This window comes from Sorex araneus, chromosome 4 (genome assembly GCF_027595985.1).
Source record: "Sorex araneus isolate mSorAra2 chromosome 4, mSorAra2.pri, whole genome shotgun sequence".
Classification (NCBI taxonomy): domain Eukaryota; kingdom Metazoa; phylum Chordata; class Mammalia; order Eulipotyphla; family Soricidae; genus Sorex; species Sorex araneus.
In genome coordinates, this window is record NC_073305.1 from 24,980,080 (window position 1) to 25,001,093 (window position 21,014).

The 21,014-nt window shown below is 43.2% G+C and overlaps 1 protein-coding gene across 2 annotated transcripts in view; it reads left to right on the plus strand.

Annotated features, from left to right (window-relative positions):
* RARB (retinoic acid receptor beta) overlaps positions 1-21,014 on the plus strand; it is a 429,787-nt gene that overhangs the window by 338,290 nt on the left and 70,483 nt on the right. The window lies entirely within an intron of this gene.

Below are 21,014 nucleotides of genomic sequence, written 5' to 3' on the forward strand. Positions count from 1 at the left end.
CTGGAAGACATTAGATCTTCTTGTGTGTTTGCTGGAGAACACGGGTGGCGTTCAACATGCAGCTTGTGTAACCGTGTGGGGGCAAAAGCTCAGAGGAGCAAGGGAGGGGATTTGGAGCTCACTTTTAGAAAAGTTGGGTCCATAACCTTGGTGCATCGATACAATAAAGAAAGGTTATAGGAAGGGATCAGGAGGCTGAAAGGGAAATGGAAGAGAAGTATTTGGCCTGGCTGCTGCTGCATGATCTGCTGAAAATAAAGAACCGGGAGTTCTTCCCGTTTGCTTTGGTTCCCATGGGCCTCTGGCACCCCACCCCCTACCGTGGGTCAGTAACTAAGACACATTGGAAGGTGCCAAGAGTGGCTCTGAAGTGACCCCCTTCACCTAAACCCAATGATTCCCTCTCCCCTGTCTTCTCTTTCTTTTCTTTCTGATAACCACTGGCCATTAGTTTATGCATGAGCCTCTTCATATTGCTCTCCAAGTTTATGTTGAAGTGGCTTATGCTTTTGCGTGGTGGGAGAGCATGGTTTGGTTTTGTCTGAGAACAGTTCACCATCTTTCCCCTCCCCCCCATGGCGGTTTGATGTGTGTATTTGCAGAATAGAGCGATTGAATAATCTTTGAATTTAAGAGTCCCTAAGCAGTCGTTGACATCTTCTCATTTGGGGCATATTGAGCTTAAAAACAGATTTTTATAAAGTCTCTAAATTCCGATTTATACTTTAGACATGAAAGTCCCCCGGGGTCGATTGGATGCAATCAATGGGCTTTATGCGGACACTTGGATACTTCCAGGAGAAATTGTCTTTATTCTGTGCTTCTCTCATTTCCCCTTTAGTGTTAAACTTACATTAAAACAAACCTTTTGGATTAAAGGCAGTTAACCTCAGTTAAAATCACTTTTGTTGGTGCACAAATTATATTGATGTGCTCATTGGTTCTACGGCTAGATTTTACTGGCTTCATAATAAGGAAATTCATATTGTACATTGCCCTGTGTACTTGGAAAATTACATAAAAATCATCATCAGGGTACCTAATGCCTTTCTAATTTTAGTTTATTTCTTCATTTGTTCCCATGTTACATCCTCGCCTGTTCCTAGGTCTCCATGGGTCACTGGGATCATTTTATCTTCAGCACTGAGAAACAGCGTCCCTCTTCCTTCTCTTCCATCCAAAAGGCCCCCCTCCTCCTCCGCCCACCCCCCCCCCAACAAAGACTCGACCATATTTTCTCATCTACCACTCTCAGGGGAGCTGGGAAATGAAAATTAACTACCCCTTTCCACTTGTCAATTGTTAATGTTTTCACCGCATCTACAAACAAACAACAAAAAGCCAGTTCCTGGGGGCATGACATCACTCTGTCACTGGGGCTGTAGAGAATATGCTAGAATTCTTCCAGCTTTCCTACCAAAGTTGCCCCTGCAGCATGCCTCCTGGCTAGGAGACACACACAGCACATTCTCACCTAAGCATTAGGGGAACAAAACTGAGCAGAAGGAGAGAGGGGAGGGGGTGAGGGCTTTGACTGCGGCCCTCCCCTGGAGCCCCTCCTGCTATTTCCCATTGGGTAAGATGTGTGACTTTGCTTCCCAGGTGACCAAAGCTGAGAGCCGATCACAGTTGTCTGGATGGCTGGTTCCTTGCCTTAAAGCAGGATTTCTCAGCAGACCCCTTCCAGTCCTATGGCCCCTCTGCCCCCTACTTCGTACTGTGACACCCCCACCCCCCAGCAATTTTCACCTGAATTCACCCCCCCCCCCTTTAGAATATCCTGAGGACCCTCTCAGAACCATTGCATTAGATTTCATGAGGACAGCACAGCTAGTACCTGGCTCGGCACACAGTAGGTGCTCAATAAACAGCAGCTGTTTTCTCCCTCCCTCCCCTAGTGCTGCCAAAGCTCTCTTCTGTGCTATTCCTGCCACCACAGCTGTCTTTTATTTTTATCACACCACCCCTGATCCTTCTTCAGGAGCAAAGTACAGGGTGGCAGTTCTATTTGTTTGGACTTGTTTGTAACACCACAGACTAGATGCACAGCCTCCAGTCTTAGGTCACAGCTTTAAACGGAGCGCTCACAGCAGAGTTTCTAAAATAAATATCTACCTCCCTTGGCCACTGGAAACCGGGAGGCAGATGGCTCATTTTCCCAGAGATGTGGGGACATGTGTAATCAGAGAACGGGAGGGGATCCCGATATCATGGAATCCAACTCCATGGGGCAAAACGAACTGGGGTGTCAGAAAGGAGATGCCTGGTTCCCTTCTTGCATCTGTCAGCTCCAGGCAAGGTCACTGAGGTTTCCCAAGCAGTGCCACCCCTGAGTGAGTCCCCCCCGGGAAGCAGTGTGCCCCTCTAGGAAGCTTCCTTTCTGCCTCTGATTGGAACCTTGCACCTCTCCTCTTCCTTCATTTCACCTTGTGACCTGACTTTTCCCTGAAGCCATCATCATCCTGCCCCACCCCACCTTCCCCCCCCGAAACACCTCACTAAGGGCCTCTTCAGCAGTACAATTTTTGCTCTCCACCAAAGGGAAAGGGAACTGGGAAGGACATAAATGATCACCTGGTAGTTGGTGTCAAGACCTGGACTCATCCTCTGTGGGGACAGGAGAGGAATAGTGTTTGGTTCCTGGATGTCCAAGGATCCAGAGAGAAAGCCTGCTTAAGGCTTAAACCTGGGGTCCTGGGTTTACAATACTTCCTGCTGTGCGTTGCTTCCCTGTCAACTCAGCTCTGTGCGCATTTAACGCTGTCAACCTCATGGTCACCATCTTCTGAGGAGCAACCCGGTGGCACTACAGTATAAAATCTATACTCAAAAGGCAGCCTGGGTTTCTGGCCCCGCCCCCTGCCCCGCCCCCCCTTACTTAGCTCTGTGTGATGTGGGACACGTTACTTAGCATCTCTGTGCCTCAGGTTCATTGTCTGCTACATGGAGAAAATAATCGTCCTTCCCTCAGAGGACCGCTGGGAGGTATAAGTTAATGCCAGCAGGCAGGCACTAACGCTAAGCTGACTGTTAGCGCTTGTGGCTCTTCCATGGTAATCACCCAGTCTGGCCCCTAAGGAGTGGCCTGTCTGATGCCCAGTATGGTCCTCACCGATTGTGGGGGCAGCTAATGTCCCTTCCGGCCCAGTGAGCCCTTGGCTCAAAACAAGAGGTACTCTTAAATTTGACAGTTGTCCTTGGGGGCTTAGGCCGAACACCCACAAAACAAAGTGTCAGTTCTGAACCAGCTGGCTCCACGTTGGGATTTGTGGCCCTTTGTCACTGACAGAATCAGCTCCAAGTGTCTCAGTGTGGGCAGAGCCCTCCCAGCTGCTTCGCCTGCCCCAGCCCACCCAGCAGGACAGTTTCTTGTCACATCCCCAAAATGACCCCTGTTGGCCTCCACTGGTTCTACTAGTTCTTCATACACATCATTTGATTCAGCTTTAGGGAGTGTTTGCTGTCTTCGGAGCTTGTGATACCTCTCAACTCTTTCAGCTCACACTTCAAAACACCTCCCTCCTGAAGTCACACACAGATACACGTGCACGCGCACACACGCGCACACACATACACACACCCCTCTAACAGCGGTGCAGATGGCTCACATCTCTACCTTGTGACATATTAGTGGCACCTTTACTGGGTGACTTTCAAAATCAAACTTATTTTCCTTCAAAATCAAATTTGTGTTTTGAATTCATATGATAGTGTAATGTGTGTGTGTGTGTGTGTGAGAGAGAGAGAGAGAGAGAGAGAGAGAGAGAGATAGACAGCCAGACAGAAAAATACAGAGTGAGAAGAGAGTGACAGACTTTCACTGGTATAAACAGCATCCATGTGTACTCTCACTCTCCTCTCTCTCTCTCTCTCTCTCTCTCTCTCTCTCTCTTTCACACACACAAACACACAAATTTGTGTTTTGAGTTCAGGTAATAGTATAATAGTCCCTGTTTGTGTGTATCTGTGTGTGTACACATGTGTGTGGGGAGGAGGACTGAGAGTATACATGGATGTTGTCTACACCAAGCAAAGTCTCTCTAACCCCCCCCCCCCAACACACACATACACAATAGTTGGGCAGTCGTTGAGTCTCATGTCACATTCTTATTTGAATCCTCAGCAGTAAGCCCCTTGCCTTATACTTAATAGATCTCTCTGGAATGCATTGAGGACAAGGTATTTGAGAAGTAAAGATTCTGAATCAAGGGCTTTCATCTGATCTTTCCAAGAGTGAGCCACTCTTGATTTGATTACATCCTGTTGAGATGATGAGCCTGCTCTTCCCTTTCCTGGGTTGCCTCCTTCCCCACACGGTGCCAGAGGAATACTAACGAGCACCACACCCCTTTGAGGAGTCTCCGGCTAGCTTGTTCCATGATGGATGAACCCAGATAGAACTAGTCAATAGGTCCCGACAGAGAAGATTTCCCCCCTCTCCAAACTGCATGCACCTACCCAAAATACTGCATTGAATCCGTAATTTGTTTTGTCCCACTAAAAAAGAAAACAGCACTAATGAAACTCCGGTGCTCTGAAGGTTTCAAGACAGGTGGCAATTTCAGGGAGGGAGCAAGGAAGAAACCAAATATCAGCCCTGAAGGAAAGGAAGCATCTCACATTCTAGGCTGGAAATATTCTGTTTTCATCTTGAGCTATTTTTCACTCTGCTTTAAATAGACATTGATAAAACCTCAGTGCCCAAAGACAATCCCCAGCACAGAGAGTTGGCTGAATAAATATGCAAGTGCTTCTAAAATAGCTGGCAGAGAGCCCTTTGTTTGGAAACAAATGTCTCAGTGAAAACAGCAACCCGAATTTCTCCCTCCCCCCTGTGTTCTGGGGCTATGAGCACGGCCCTTTAAGTACCTTCTCCCAGTGACAGCAATTCTCTGGAGAGCTGCAACGTAAATTGCTCCATAAATCCATGCATAGAGTCGGGGCTGGAATGTCCTCTTCCTGAAGTGGTGTCGAGCACTTCAACCCCTCTCTTCCGCCTCTGCCATTGCAAAATATTAACCATCATAGTTAGGTTCATTTGCCCATCCTTTTCTTTGCACAGCTGGAAAACAAAAACTGGAGCAATTATCCAACAAGTAAGGTGCACGGAGGTCTTTTACTAGGACTGGGACCCAGAAGAGCAAACACCCTCTTTCCCCAAGAGAAGGAATACTCTGTCCCAAAGATACACTCAACTGTTCCAGCGCTTCATTTTGCCAATAGAAAACACCTCCATGATTTTGCAAGATTTCAGATTGTTTTGTTTTCCAAATGAGTGTGGAACAGAAGTCTTCTATTTTGATGTAAAGGGGGAAAATTCTACTTTTTAATTTTCCCCTTTTTGGCGGGGGCAGATATTTAATACTGTCACTTGACCAAGCCTATAAACAGTTATTTGGATTCAGCAACATTTTTTAAATCTTAAAACAGAACTTAGACATTTCAGGAGTATTTCAAAATGAACCTGCTTAGGAGCAAGTCATGATAGGGCCAGTTCCAAATAAAAGATCCGGGTTGACACAGAAGTCCTGACCTCGCACCAGGCTGTCTTCACTGGGGCAACTCAGAGGGGAGTGAGTTGAGTTTCCCTCCCTGTTCTAGCAGAACTCTGGCGGCCGAAAACCTCCAGAACCCAACGGCACAGCCATGCCCAAGGCCACTCTCCACAGGCTCAAACTGCAGAAAAAAACAGGTATGCAGGACCCATGAAGGAGATCTCCAAGCTTGCTTCGAAATGGACTGGGACTCCTCCCCCCAACTCCTCAGTTTTCCAGTAGCTTGGGAGTCACACCCACAAACTGCCCCTGACACCATATAATCTCATCAATGGCCAAGATCCAGAAACTGAAATTAAGCTCCCGGAAGAGAGCGACATAGAAAGTCCTGGAGCACGTGACCTCTTATACTCTAGCCTGTTGATGTACCAAAAGTAGTACACGTTTATTTGGATTTAACACATATGTTTGTAATCTCTTATACAAAGTCTTAAATGGCTCCAGGATGAAATACAACAATCGTCACACACTTTCCTCTTATGGTGGTGGGAAGGTGCATGGTGGTGGGATTGATGTTTGAATATTATCTGTAAGGAACTATTGTGAACAACTTTATAAAAATTAAATTAAATTTAAAAAAAAGGAAAAAAAGGCTTGTTTGCCTGTAGAAAACCCTGTTGACCCTGGGAATTTAATGAGGATGGGAAGAAAATCAAGGGCAGCTACAACCAGTGAAGGAATCCCACTTGATGTCCTGGGAGCGTCCAGGACAAAACACTTGAGCACTTTTAACTTGAATGGAAACTTGGCCGTGGTGCTCTTTGAACTTGGAGTGCTGAGACAGCCGAAAGCGTGCAGATTCGGAATGTTCTCCCCACCTTCCACCCCTGGACTGTGGCTCAGGAAATTCTTTCAGAAAGAGACACCTCAGGACATCCTCCTGCCTTCTGGGGCTGAGCAAACCCTTGGGAATGACTTTCCTTGCACTCCTCAGGATGAAGCAATGTGAAGCCTCATTTGGTCTTTACCAAAAGAGCCTAGTCCTGGCTTCGTGATCCTGATGAACAGAATTGTGTCCATGACAAAGTGTGCGGTTTCATGACGGGCATTAAAAGGGGCCACAACCCCAAGTGTTGACAAGATTGGAAGCAGCTGGTGCGGCTGATGGCAGTGTGAGTCTAGCCAAAAAATTCAAAAACTGTTAGATGGTACCGTACCATCTGATGCTAAATATACCTATTCTCTCTGGAGTAATTCTTCTCCTTCAGAGAAACGGAAAGGGAAGGAGAGAAGCAAAGAATATTCACAGCAGCTTTATTCAGCCCAAATGTGGCAACCACACCTTTGTTCCTCAGCCCCACAATGTGCAACAAACTGTGACGTGTTGGAACGATGGCATATGCCGAGCAGTAACAAAGGGACCCGCTGCCGCTAAACGCCCCAGCAGGAGTGAATCTCGGAGGCCCACTGTTGAATAAAAGAACTCTGAATCAAAAAGAACTTTCTCTGTGACTCCATTTTCATAAAGATGAAAAGTGAGCCAAAGTCACTGTGCGCGAGAGGTGAGCGTGAGGCCTGTTCTCAGGAAGGAGTCGTTTGACCCTCGAGAGCACCCAAGGTGCAAGGCCAGGCAGGCCTTGGGAAAATCACTTAGGTATCTGTACCGCGTCAAGCCATGCGTGTGTTTCTTCTTCCAAAGGAAAAGACAAATGGCTTGAAATGGGAAGTCCTGTGGGAGAGGACACTGCTTGCTGTCCTTCCTGTTCTTCTGGAGGCTACGAAGCAGAGTGAGAGGTGGCATTTCCTCTTATTAGGAAACTCCCCCCATTGCACCGATTCACGTCCCTTCAGGAAGCGTGGGACTCTGCCTCTTCCTTTGCCTCTGCGCGCTGGAAGCCTGTTCCCTTGCCGTGCAGCATGCTTCAGGAGATGGGATGTTATCCCTGATTTACTCAGTTCTCTGAGGATGGTTATGTAACACCTGTAATCGCATCAACCCACCCAAGGAGCTTTTCCCTTCGGTGCCATGCACTGCGAATTAATAGCCCATGGATCCATTTACAGCTTGTTGTGTGGTAGAAAACTATTCCGGCTATCAAATAATAAACAGCTAAAAAAAAAATACCACCAAGAATTGTTTTTTGAAGCCTGTTAGATTATCAGGAGTATCAGTAGCAAATTCTTCTCTGTGGCCTGTGGTGTATACTGGTATCAGAATGGGATTTGGGAACCTATATGAAGTCTAGTTTCATAGTTAGTTTGTGCTCCCTATCTTCCCTACTTTAAAAGATACACAAAAACCGAGACATCTTTTCGTTTGTGACTCAATCTCTAAAAGCAAATAGGACTTTGAATTCGTAAGTGATCAATTTGAGACTAATTCTGAGAAATTCAGAAAGAAGTTTTAGCTGGTAGCATGGACAGCGTATAGTTTTTTCTGTCATCGTAATATTTTCTCTATTTGAGGCTATTTAATTTTATTAACTTTATGTCTTTTAAAATTACCAAGTACATTGACTTGTTTTTATTTTTATTTCTTTTGTTAGTTTGGGGGCTGCACTGGCTGTGCTCAGGGCTTACTCCTGGCTTGGCTTGGAGCATCTTGGTTAATGGGGATCAAATCTGGGGGTTGGCTGTGTCCAAGGGAAGCATCCTACTTGCTGTACCGTCTGTATGTCCCCATTTTATTTTTAATATGAAATGGGTTTATTTCATTTTTATTTGGGGGGAAGCTCACAACAGTGGGCTAAAATCTAAATCAAAATTTAGATTTTACTAAATTTACTAAATACACATCATAACCATCATATATAAGACATCATATCTCATTGTCATTTAGGAGTTTTCACATTTGGGAACACATGGCTATGCTCTGGGCCTACTCCTTGCTATGTGCTCAGGGATTACTCCTGGCAGTGCTTGGGGACCATATGTAGTGCTGGGAATCGAACCTTACAGGATCTCGTGCAGTGCAAACGCTCTACCTACTGTACTGTATCTCTAACCCTGAGTGTTCTTATGACTTTCTACCTCTTTTTTATTTATTTCATTTATCTGTAATAAATTAACATATATTTACATTTGAAAAGAAATCCATAAAAATGGCAAATTCTTTCCTAGTACCACATCGAGGAATATGAGCAGTTTATTCAGAATCTAAAATTTAGATATTAACACACAGAAGTACTGGTTAGTGGGATATAATATTAAAAATTTGAATTAGGATATTGGAATTTCACTTTAAACTCACCTTAAATAATGTAAATTGGTTATTTTTACAAAAAGGTAAATATAAACTCCAACTCTTGTAAAATATGCATTCTCTTCTTCTTCTTTTTTTTTTTTTTTTTTTGCTTTTTGGGTCACACCCAGAGATGATCAGGGGTTACTCCTGGCTTTACACTCAGGAATCACTCCTGGCAGTGCTCAGGGGACCATATGGGATGCTGGGAATTGAACCCGGGTCAGCCACACACAAGGCAAACGTCTTATCCGCTGTCCTATTGCTCCAGCCCAAATATGCATTCTCTTTCCAGAGTTGTATTTTTAATATTTCATACTTCTCTTCCAGTAGAGCAAAATAGTTTTTATTGAAAGAAATTTACAGTGATGTGAGGGAAGAAAAAAAGAGAGAGATCACAGGCTTATCCACATATTTATATTTAAATAGATGTATGCCTGCTCGAGCAAGTCGATGAGCAAAGGGATGACAGTGATAGAGTGGTCTTCAAATAATGCAACAGGTGGTCACTAATGAATTGTTTCTAAAAGTTCCACAAAAATATTACAACGCGATGGCTAGGAAAAAAATATAACCCCAAAGTGTATAATGGATTAGAATAGATATTTCACCTATTTAGATATGCAGTTGGTCAAGAAATGATGTTCAGCACCTTTAGTCATCAAGGAAGTGAAAGTAAAATGAGATAATGCCTCACACCTACCTCAAAAAGATGGATGTGGAGCAGGGAGATAGGTCATAGAGCACATGCTTTGCCTTGCATCCTAGTGGCCCAGGTTTGATCCATGGCTCCACTGAATCCCCGGCACTGCTGGGAAGTAACTCCAAGCAGGAAGAGGAGCTGGGAGTAGCCCTTAAATACAGCCAGGAATGCCCCCACCCTCAACAATACACACAAAAATAGATGCAAAGAAAATGTGAATATCTGTAGCAATTTGAAACTTCCATGGCCAATGGGAAGGTAAAATGGCATTTTTAAAGAAGTTTCCAAAGTTCCTCAAAAAGCTAACCTTGAAGTTGCTATATCACCCATCTATTCGACTTTCATGTGAATGATCAAGTGAAATGGAAACTGTGTCTACCCAAGTACTGGTCAGAAATGTTGATAGCGTTATTCTACTTAATAGTCAAAAAAAAAGAACCAGTTGTCTGTTCTCAGGGACAAGAACTGAGTGTTGAAAGTAGGTAAAGGGATATACATGATAACCTTTTGATACATGTATTGCAAACCATAATGCCCAAGGGGGCTGTAGTGGAGAAAGAGAGAAAGACAGACAGACAAACAGAGACAGAGAAACAGACAAAGAGACAGAGACAGAGAGGAAAAAGAAATGTGCCTGCCATAGAAGTGGGGGCGAGGCCAGGCAGCAGGGAAACCAGGGGCTGTGGTGGTAGGAAATGTACACTGATGAAGAGATAGGTGTTGGAACATTGTATGACTGAAACCCAACCACGAACAACTTTTTAACTGTATATCTCACAGTGATTCAATAAAAAATAAATAAATATTAGAAATGGAACCATATGTTCATTCATCGATGAACACAAAAACAAAGTAGTATATCCAAATGATGAACTATTAGTCACAAAAGAAATGAAATATTGATACATGGTCCATCATGGATTGCCCTTGAAAATATTATGCCCAATGAAAGAAACCACACATTAGAGGTTACCTGTCATGAGAACCCACTTCTGAAACTGTCCAGGAGAAACAAACCCAGAAAGCACTTTGGAAATCTCCCGAGCCTAGATTATTAGGGGATTGGTATTGGGTTGCTAATAGATTGCATCTTAGGGTGATGTTTTTCACAACTTGGCAAATTTGTGAAAAGGATGAACTTTATAGCATGTGAATTGTAATTAAAACAATAACCAAGGAATTATAAAAATGTTCAGTTAAATGACCAAAGAGAAAACAGGAGCATGAATTCAGGTTCTGATGAATGCAATGAGGTGGCTGTATCCTAAACAAAGGCAACGCACCATTTAATTCTGGGTTTACTGGTCGAGCAAAACTGGGCAGAGTCATGGCGACCACATGATGAAAACAGCCTCATTGTTCGGAAGAATCACAGATTTTCCAGATGCAAATGCTTGAGATGAATGAGTCCCCTGGGTTCCTTAATGACTGGGAGATGTCATTTAGGATTTTTCATTGCTCTTCCTAAGACATCCCTCCATGTAGCTAAATCTCATTTGTTTTCCAAATTGGAATAAAAAGGGCAGAGGAAAGCAAGGCCAGTGTTTTTGACCCCAGAAGAAATAACTCTGGACTTGACATTCAACGAAGCTCAATAAAGTTTGTCCCCTAAAATAAAGAATTCACTCTTCTCTGTATTGCATTGAAAACTTCATCGTTTAAAGCTTCCTCTAAAGATGCATTTCTATTTGGTTTTCCTTTTAAGGAAAAGGGCAGTTATACTTTAGAACATTTTTCTCCTGCATTAAGATGTGATTTACATATTTTCTGAGAGGTTCCCAAACTTCCGTGGCCTACCACCTTCTTTTCAGAAACAAAATTAATTAGCGTCTACTGCCCCCCAGAAATCTACCTTTAAATCTACCTTTAAACAAAAGGCACCTGCTTACTACTTCCCCTGGAATTGTTCTAATGCCCCCGACCAACCTAATACTGAGATCAGTCTAACACACTTTGGGAATCACTGGGACCTTCAGTACTATTAAATATGTTTTCGTAACTGTATGAATCTTCAGTTCATCTTTCAAGTCAAGATGTTAGGAAAAGATGTATGGGGACCTTATAGCAATGGAATGTTCTGTAGCTTGAGTGGGGTGATAGTGATTATGCCTTATAAGATAGTATTCTGATATCTGTGGGCAGAGTTCAGAACTGGTACACTTCATACATTGGGAATCACACAGTTTGCCTTCATATATATTCTGCTTTCTTCTATTCATCATTGTAATTGTAGGATATTTTTCCATATTATATTGATTCAATCCTTATTTTAAAGATAGCATTTTGTTTCATTTAACAAGTATTGAATTTTCACCCTATCAGACATTTGAATTGTTTCCGGTTTGGGGAATCGATTATGTATGTTTGTATTATGCATAAAAATGCCACGAATATCCTTGTATATGCTTTGTGAGGGACATAGACACATGTTTCTCTTGGGTAGATGCTAAGAGTGTAACTACGAGGTCATAAGAACATGCATATTGGATTTCTTTAAAAGATCAGTTTTCCAAAACAATTTAACCTACCATTTTATGTTCCTTCAGTAGTAAAAAGAAGGTTAATTCTTAGATTGGTCGTGTTAGAACTTTGGTTTTCCTGATTGTCTAACAATTAGAATAAGTAACTCTGGATATTGATAGCACTTTAGGTAGAAATTGTTGAGGGAAAAGATTCAATACTACTTTGCAAGTGGGAAGAATATACATTTAGAGATCTCGATATCTGAGAACAATATCCACATCTACCTGAATTTCATAGACATTTCATAGAATTTCACAGAGACTTAATTCTATGAACCATATCTGACTGGCTTTCTGTTCTTATCAATAAAATGTTATTGGGGCACAATCTTGCACAATCACTTCCCAACTACTCACCCGCAGAGTTGAGTAGTTGCCACTGAGGCCACAGAGCAAAACCTATGCACTCTTTGACCCTTCACCAAAGCATCTTACCAGCTTCTGCCCTAATCCACTCATTCTCTTTTCCATTTTCTGATTCATACAAACACTGGTTAATAACTGAGAGTTTAATTCCATGCCTCATGTGTGCAATTTGTAACGACAGCCTTCATTTCTCTCCAGGTCATACAACCTTCTCAACGGTTATGCGCCTTACTCCCTTGCCATGATACTTGAGTGGAAACCACACCTAACTTCAGCTTTGAGACAAAAATTTATGAAGTCATTCTCTCCTAGTTCTACCCCCAAATCCTATCATTTTAGGTGCAGGAAAAATGAAAGATCTTTGTACTGAAAGCTAAGGAAGAGAGAGAGAGCCAGAGAGAGAGCCAGAGACAGAGAGACAGAGACAGAGAGAGACCGAGAGAGATAAAGAGACAGAGAGAGACAAAGAGATAGAGACAGAGAGAGACACCGAGAGAGACAGAGATACAGGCAGAGAGAGACGTACAGAAAGAGACAGAGAGAGACAGAGACCGTCAGAGAGAGACAGAGAGACAAAGACAGAAAGAGACAGAGAGAGACAGAGACAGAAAGATAAAGAAAGAGACAGAGAGATAGAGAACAGAGAGAGATAGAGAGATAGAGACAGAGAGAGACAGAGAGACAGAGAGAGACTCTCCAGTTCAGTCCACTACACAACATGGTCCCCCTGAGCTCTGCCCCTCCTCATCACAGACCCAGGAGTTACCTCCCAGAGCACAGGGCTGGAAACAGTCTCTGAATACAGAACCATAAGTCGTCCCTGAGCGCTGATGGTGTGACCTGGACCACATCCCCCCTTCCCCCCAGAAAACAAAACAAAACAGAGATGCAGCTAACTATAAGGCGATGCAATTTTTTGAAAATGCACAGATGGGAACTTAAACATGTATTTGATAACCCTTTTCAGATCAAATGAGTAGTAGCTGTGACTACATGAACTTGTTATTCTTCTCTATAAATTACCTCTGAGAGCTGTTCTAGAAGAAGAGAAATATGTGAGCCCTGGCCTCAGAGTTGGAACAGGAAACACCCAGGATAACTTATGGTATTTCACTTCTTTGTCTAAATAACTCCTGCATTTTATTAAACCTCACATATTTTGTAGTTGATCTTGAACAAAATGTGGCTTGATCTGCAAGAGTCCTCTAACACATGGATTGTCTTGTAAGCAGACAGTGTCAACTTACAGTATCAATATCAACACAGTACCACCAGTGCGCCTTCTCTTCCTTGTGATTTTCATAGTAATATTTTATTTTCTTTAGCTTACTTCATTTTAAGAATATAGCATGTAATCCATATGGTATACCAGATATGTGTTAATTGACTGTTTATCTTCTCAATAAGGTTCTGCTGCACAACCAGCTATTACGTTTTTGTGGAGTCAGAAGTTGTTCTTGAGGGTTGAGGAGATGGATCAAAGCCCTGAGTGCCTGCTTTGCATGTGGGAGGGCCAGGTTTGATCTCTGGCACTGCATATTCCACCAGAGCACCACCCAGCACAAGGAGCAAGCCTCCCCCCCAAAAAAAAAGTTAATGCTTGAAATTTTACTCTACCTGGGGTCATCCCCCCTAATAGTCAGGTTGTTTTTAAGTGCTAGCTGTGAATACTTTGTATGTATACTAATCCTGAGCATAGCTTCTCAGGGTTTCTTTTTGTTGGCCTGAAGGGTACAAAGAAAGCTTTGTCTAGCTCACCGCCTGTGAGATAAAGAATAAAGCAATCTACATCACTCACAACTTCCCACGTGGGTGATTCTGAGGTGATGTCCAGGAAAGAGGTATTCCCTATGCATTTTGGGCTCAACAGAACCTCTCCGACCCACTTTTTAAATTTTGCCCAAGTGAAAGACACAACCACCTTCCTTTGAGTTCCCTTCTAGCATCTAATTATATGAAAACGGGGGTGCGCCAAACATCTCACATCCAAACTTGTCACAGAAGTGGCTGCTTCGAGGGTGAACACATACAGGTACTTTGCTGTGGCGGGGAGCTGACAGCTTTTTCTAAGTTGCTCCTGGTGCTCCTGACAGTTTCCTGAATGGAGGGGGAGGGGGGATGAGATTCACTGAGGCTTGGGTTCTGCTGGAACCGGAAACGGAGTGGAGACCTGTGTGATGCCATGGGTACATTCTCTTTAGATCAATGTAATGCAGTCTGATTAAAAAAAAAATTTAAAAAGCAAATAAAAGAAAGCTCAAAAACACTCCACTGAGAATCCTGAAGGTGGGGCCTTGGGTCTAAGCATGACCCTAGCTGGCTGGGTGGCCGTGCGCCAGCCACTTAACTTCTGTAGGTATCATAAAAAAAGGGTGTTGAGGCAATGATTGGTAGGATCCCTTCCAGACATCACGGGATCTGAGACAATAGACTGTAACATCCCTTTAATTAGAGTCGGTAAGACCTCTTCATTGAAAATCATGTTTGCTTCCAGGACACAATTACAGTGAAACCTAATTCATACTGTGCTCTGCTCCTAATAAAGTAGACAGAGAGTTGTTAAGTGGTTTTGGAACATAATGATGTGCCAAGATTGACTTTTCTCACTGCTTTTTCTTCCTATGTCACCTTTTAATGTGGGGAATCTCTGAATATTCCTGTCACAGCATGCTATAAAAGAGTATTTCCATTTTAGCTGTGAAATGCCCAAGACACAAAGAGGTTAATTACCTTGCCCAGGAGACCAGATATAACAAAATACTTCAAGCAGAAGTGGTCAAGAGGAGGAGGAGTTTGCTTGGCATGGGAGATAGGAGGGGCAAAGTTGTAATTATGCATGGTGCAATTTCTAAGGCATCTAGCATGAACATGGATATTTAATAGCCCTTAGGAGGATATGTACCTGCTCTTTTCCTTGCCACTAAACTATAGTTAGGAGGGGAGAAACTACCTGAATGGTTATAAACAAGCCCTCAGGAAGCCTGAGAGCTGAATATATCTCTCTGAGTAGATGACCTATAGCCCCACCCCCATGCCCTATGTCTCAAGCAAAACTCACTTGCCCCAGGCTTCCCATCCTTGACATGAAACCTCTCTTCACTTAGCGTACAGTTTTCTTTATAAGAATAGAAGTTCCGGGGTTGGAGCAATAGGACAGCAGGTAGGGCATTTGCTTTGCACACAGCTGACCCAGGTTCCATTCCCAACATCCCGTATGGTTCCCCGGGCACCGCCAGGAGCCAAGAGTAATTCCTGAGTGCAAAGCCAGGAGTAACCCCTGTGCATCGCTGGATGTGATCCAAAAAGAAAAATAAGAAGAAGAAGAAGAAGAAGTTCCTCAGAAGAAAGATGGCAGATGGTATCACAATTTGATGTGGGCTCCTGTAGGAGAGTGAGTACATTTGGAGGAAGCAAGGAAGGAGAGGTTGGAGAGTAATTGGGGTGAGGGCAGGATTAAAGATAAAGAATGTTGGGAAAGTCTGTCCACCAGACACAAAATTCAGGAAGCACATCCTGAGTGAGAAGTCTGCTGGTCCTTACAAAGAACCATATCTTCATCCCTAAGGCGCCTCTGTCCGGTCCTTCTTGCCCAAGCTCGTAGGGCGCCCTGAGATATATTTAGGTGTTATTTCATTATATTGTGGTCCTAGATTTTTGGACCCAGATCTGATTGCAAAGCTGGAGATCCAGTCCAGATAGTCTCCAAATCCCAGGCAGGAGATGGTCACAGTAGGCCCTAGTTCAGGAACAAATGGATCCAAGTTACATGCTCTTGAACTTGTCTGGTGCAGACTAGAAAGTTCTCTTGGACCTCAGAACTCGGATTTTGCACAGTGAAACAGTTGTTGAAAGATTTTCTCAAAAAAAAAAGAAAGGGAAAAGAAGAAACAAGTGCTGAAGAGTTAATGGTATCATGATTATTGAGCATATCACTGGTTTTCAGTAAGTTCTGCTGACATAATCAAAAGTATTATGACTACTGATTAGGGGTATCGTAGGCAGTGTTCAGGGGAACCCGAGGTCACTCTGGGACCGGATGAGTCCAAACCCAGAGCAGCAATGTCATGCTTCTAAGCCCAGTGGTGCTGGAAGCCAGCACGACTGTCCTTGGGTCACGCAACTCTGGTATGGAACTCAGGCCAAGCCTGCACTTGATCCCTTTGCGTTGTCTTCCTGGTTATGGAAGCATCATCTTTTAACTGAGTATGGCCCCACTGACCCCAAAAAAGAAGTAAAGAAATAGCACAAGTTGAAGATTGTTTCTCCAGAGTGGATGGTTCCCTAGCCTTGTTCTTACTTGACTTCTGCCTCTTTGGAAGATAATCCTATGTGAATAGGGAGACTATTTTTCAGATCCAGGAGAAGACAGGACAGGTATAAAGAGATGTGGGGCCCGTTTCTTGTAAAATGAATGATTGTTTTATTACATGAGCAAATAACTTCCAGGTAGCAAGAGCTTAGCAATTATCTGTGATGCAAGCAAGGAAAATACTGAAAATAACTTTTAATGACTCAGGACTAGGAAGATTTATAGATCGAGATAACTATGCCAATGTCAGTGGCTAAGAATGGCTGTGGCAGAAATAGAATTTGGGGGCCCAAAGAGAAAAATGCCCATCCCCATTTTTAAACCATACGTTCTGCTCTTGGAGAGTGTTTTCACCAGCTGAGCTGAATAAACTACAAATTCGAAGCATCCAGAAGCCAGGGACTGGGTCGACTCCATGCTCTGCATACAATTCCCTGAAAGACTGCTTCACAAACTCAGTTTTGCATGAAAATAAATGAGAAAGTAGCTTACATATCACTTTCCTCTGAATAAAAAGCAGCCCTTTATAAACACGTACAGAATTTAAAATGGGAAAGAATAATTATAAAACTTCTGCAGGGATTTTTTTTTTACAAGCTCTATTTCTCTTGTCCAGGACCTGTTAGTCACATGGCATACATTTTAAAACTGCCATTTTTAGCAAAAAAGAAGTCCAGAAAGAGGAGAAAAAAAGTGGTGTTTCCTTGACCAGATAGAATTCAAAAACTGCTTTTTTAAAAGTTGTAGCATTTCATCCTGTGGGCAATGCCTAAGGCTGGTGCTCGGTTCATTTCTGTGGGGTTTCACTGCAGTGCCCTCAATATAGAGTCAGTTGTTCAATGCAGTGAGGTGGGAATCTGTGTAAAATGTACAGGGAATTCTGGGGGTGCATAAGAATCATTTTGAAGTCAGCGTAAAATGGAACAGTGCCTTTCTCTCCATAGACTCTGTCATCAGTGCACACCTGCTTTCCAGGCACTTGGAGCTTGTAGTTGTCTGACAGTTCTAATGGAGTCAGAATGACATGCAACAAAAACAGTGTGACCTACTTTTGTTACCCAGGATAAATAGTCATTTGGAACTAACTTCTTGAAAAATGAGATTGAACAAATGGGTAAAGTGCATTACTCATTTCAAAGGTCTCTTCAGCCAGGCTGCTGGTCAGAAATACAGAAGATCAAAGGATAATTTAATTCTTTTTCAGAAGGAATTAAAACTGATTTTAAAAGTACCAGTAATCTTGTTCTTACCACCATCTTCCCCATCTTGGTTGAGCTAACCAGGAGACCCTGAAGTAAGAGAGTGCAAATATGTTTTATCTCAGAGAAGTAAGGGTTAAAAGCCCAGTCCTACAATCTGTCTCTGTCTCTGTCTCTGTCTATCTGTCTCTCCCTCCCTCCCTCCCTTTCTCTCTCTCTCCCTCCCTCACTCTCTCTCTCTCTCTCTCTCTCTTTCTCTCTCCACATTTTTGAAACAAAAAAGTCTGTATGGCTTTTGGAATATAATAAAAGATTGTATTTTATACAAAAGGTTTTCAATTTTCACCTTATTCCCCAGTCTTATAAAGTGTTCTGATACCACTCTTCAAAAACTCTACATATGTGTGGTGTTAAACAGATGGGAAGATCACTCAAAAATCCTTCTAACCTGAAAATACAATTCCTAGGACCCTGTTTGTCTAGGGGTGAAACATAGAACATCACATGGTAACAGTCAAGGTCTTGTGTCCTTTGGAGGAGTCCGGTGGAGCAGAAGGGAGGGGTAGGGCTACAGGCTACAGTAGTGTGGAATGAAAAGGATCAGGGTGCAGGTAGGAAGGTAAAGGTAGGTGTTTATCCGAATCACTTAGTTCTTATTCTCAACAGCAATCTCCTATGGGTCAGAAAATTTTCCTTTATTGTCTTTTAGGCCCCTCGGTAAATATAATTTTTTAGGCCTTTTAACCCTCAGTAAATACAGTTTCTTTCTCAGGCATTTATGGGTTCACTTACTTATTCATGTATTTCCTGAGTAGTTAGCATTTGTTTTTTCAGCTCCGAGTACTCATAGTGTCCTTACCTACCGGTTCTAGGTATTGAGAATGGGCACTGGAGAAAGTCTTTGATGTCAGTACGTTTCTGTACAGGGTGGGAGATGGTCATCACTGCTTATCACTGGAGTGGCCAAACTGGTTACCAGTGCATATAGCTACTGAGCACTTGAAATATAAAGACAAAGCAGAGCAGTTGGGGGTCTGTGATAGGTTACCTAATAAACAAAGATTATGACAGATCTGTCTGGTAAGGTCATCTTTGGGCAGGGCTGTAAAGGAAATGAGAGAGTAAGCCATGTGGAGCTAAGGAAAAGTGTGTCCAGGTAAAGGCCTGGCAAGCGTGAAACTCTTTGCTCTGTGCTTGAGAGTCAACCTGGGGATAATCTATCGTGCTCTTGGAACTTCATTCTTCAGGTCTAATTAGATGTCAAAGTAGGAAGAAAAAAAACCACCAAAAAACCCCCACAAATATGTAAGAAACCAAGCTATGATAGAAATTAATTTGGGAAAGACTTTTAGGGTTGCCTGAGAGACCTCCTGAGAAGCCACTGATTATCCACAATGAAGGGAGACATCATCACAGGCTGTGAGAGCAGCGGGATGAGAAGGCCCTGGCGCTTATGTCTAGTGTCTCCCAGGAATCTAGAAAGATTATTTGGAACTGGCAGAGCGAGTGAGGAGAGAAGTGATCCAACGTATCATCAGAGATGAAGCCAAAAGCTTTTCTGTAGCAACTTGTAGAAGTTAAATTTCTTTCAGTGTGATCACAGGTAAGTGATAAACAGGGTTTGTAAAGTGGGTGAAACCCTCCCAGGGGGTGGAGGGTCCAGAAAGATCCAGAGGTGGTGGCTGTGATGGCTTAGGGTCCACTTTCGGGGTGTGTAGGGGCTGGAGTGATAGCACAACGAGTAGGGCTTTTGCTTGCATGCGGCCGACCCTGGTTTGATTCCTCCATCCTTCTCACAGAGCTCGGGCAAGCTACTGAGAGTATCTTGCCTGCACGGCAGAGCCTGGCAAGCTACCTGTGGCGTATTCGATATGCCAAAAACAGTAACGACAAGTCTCACAATGCAGACGGCCAGGAGTAAGCCCTGAGCACCACCTGATGTGGCCCCAGAAAACAAACCAAAAAAGTAAAAGAAAAAGTAACATGGTGAAATTTAAGCAAGTCAGGAGGGGTTTCCCTCCCTCAGGTTGGTGCCTTCATGATTCTTCACTCACCATTTTCCTGATAGAGCTCTGCTGCTAAAGGTATTCCATAATTCACCAGTGACCTTGCCAGAAGACTGCATTTGTGGTTAACCATGTAACTGTGTAGGTGGTTATGAATGTAATTACCTGGGAGCAGAGGAGTGGAGAGCCAGCTTTTGTGGAGACTTGCACTGTATTAGGCAGGGTGAGGCTGAAAAACAAATTTTTTTTAATAGCAACTTCAGGTAATCCTTAAGTTAGTCCTGTGAGGTTGACACCATCCAGGTACAGATGTAAAACCTAAAGCCTAGAAAAGTCAGGTCATTGTTTGAGATCCTAATAATTTAGTGACAGGAATGGGCCCCCTCAGTAACCCAGGTGAGCTGTTGACAGTTTCCTATGTCTATTCTACCTGGTTTGGACAACTCTCCACATTCTGGTTTCCATGGTCATAAAGTGGCCATAATTTTGTACTTCAAGCTTATACTTATGATGCTCTAGCATCATTGTTTAATGACCTTCCCAGGGCCTGCTCTGCTGTAAACACAGTGGCGGATCCTCTCTGATTCCACTTCCTCTTCAGGGAGACCTGTGTGGAGGCCTTTGAGAAGGAGAAGCACTCAAAAGGGTGCAAAAGTCTTTGTATGTTTCAGGTAAATCAATTTTCTTTCAGAGAGAAGTCAAGAAAGCCAGGCTTTGAAGTTGGTCATCTATGGATTCAATTTCAACTCTAAACGGTTAGTGAGTTAGGCTTCCTTCTGTGTGGGATGGGGCTCAGCAGACTTCCATAGTATGTTTTGAGAGGATTCACTTATACAGGAAGTCCAGAACCTTCTAATGGATCTCAAACAATGACCTGACTTCACAAGATGAGTGAAACAAAGAGCAACTGTTATAGCAAGATACCCATGTCTGAAGGGTTTTTAGAAGGCTTTTTAAAGGGCAATAAATATCTTGGTATTCCTCTAACAAACCTAAATTTGACAATTTCCCCTTAAATAATAAAAACTGATTGTAGGTTGTCATTTTTTTTTTTTTTTTTGCTTTTTGGGTCACACCCAGCGATGCTCAGGGGTTACTCCTGGCTCTGCACTCAGGAATTACTCCTGGCGGTGCTTGGGGGACCATATGGGATGCCGGGGATCAAACCTGGGT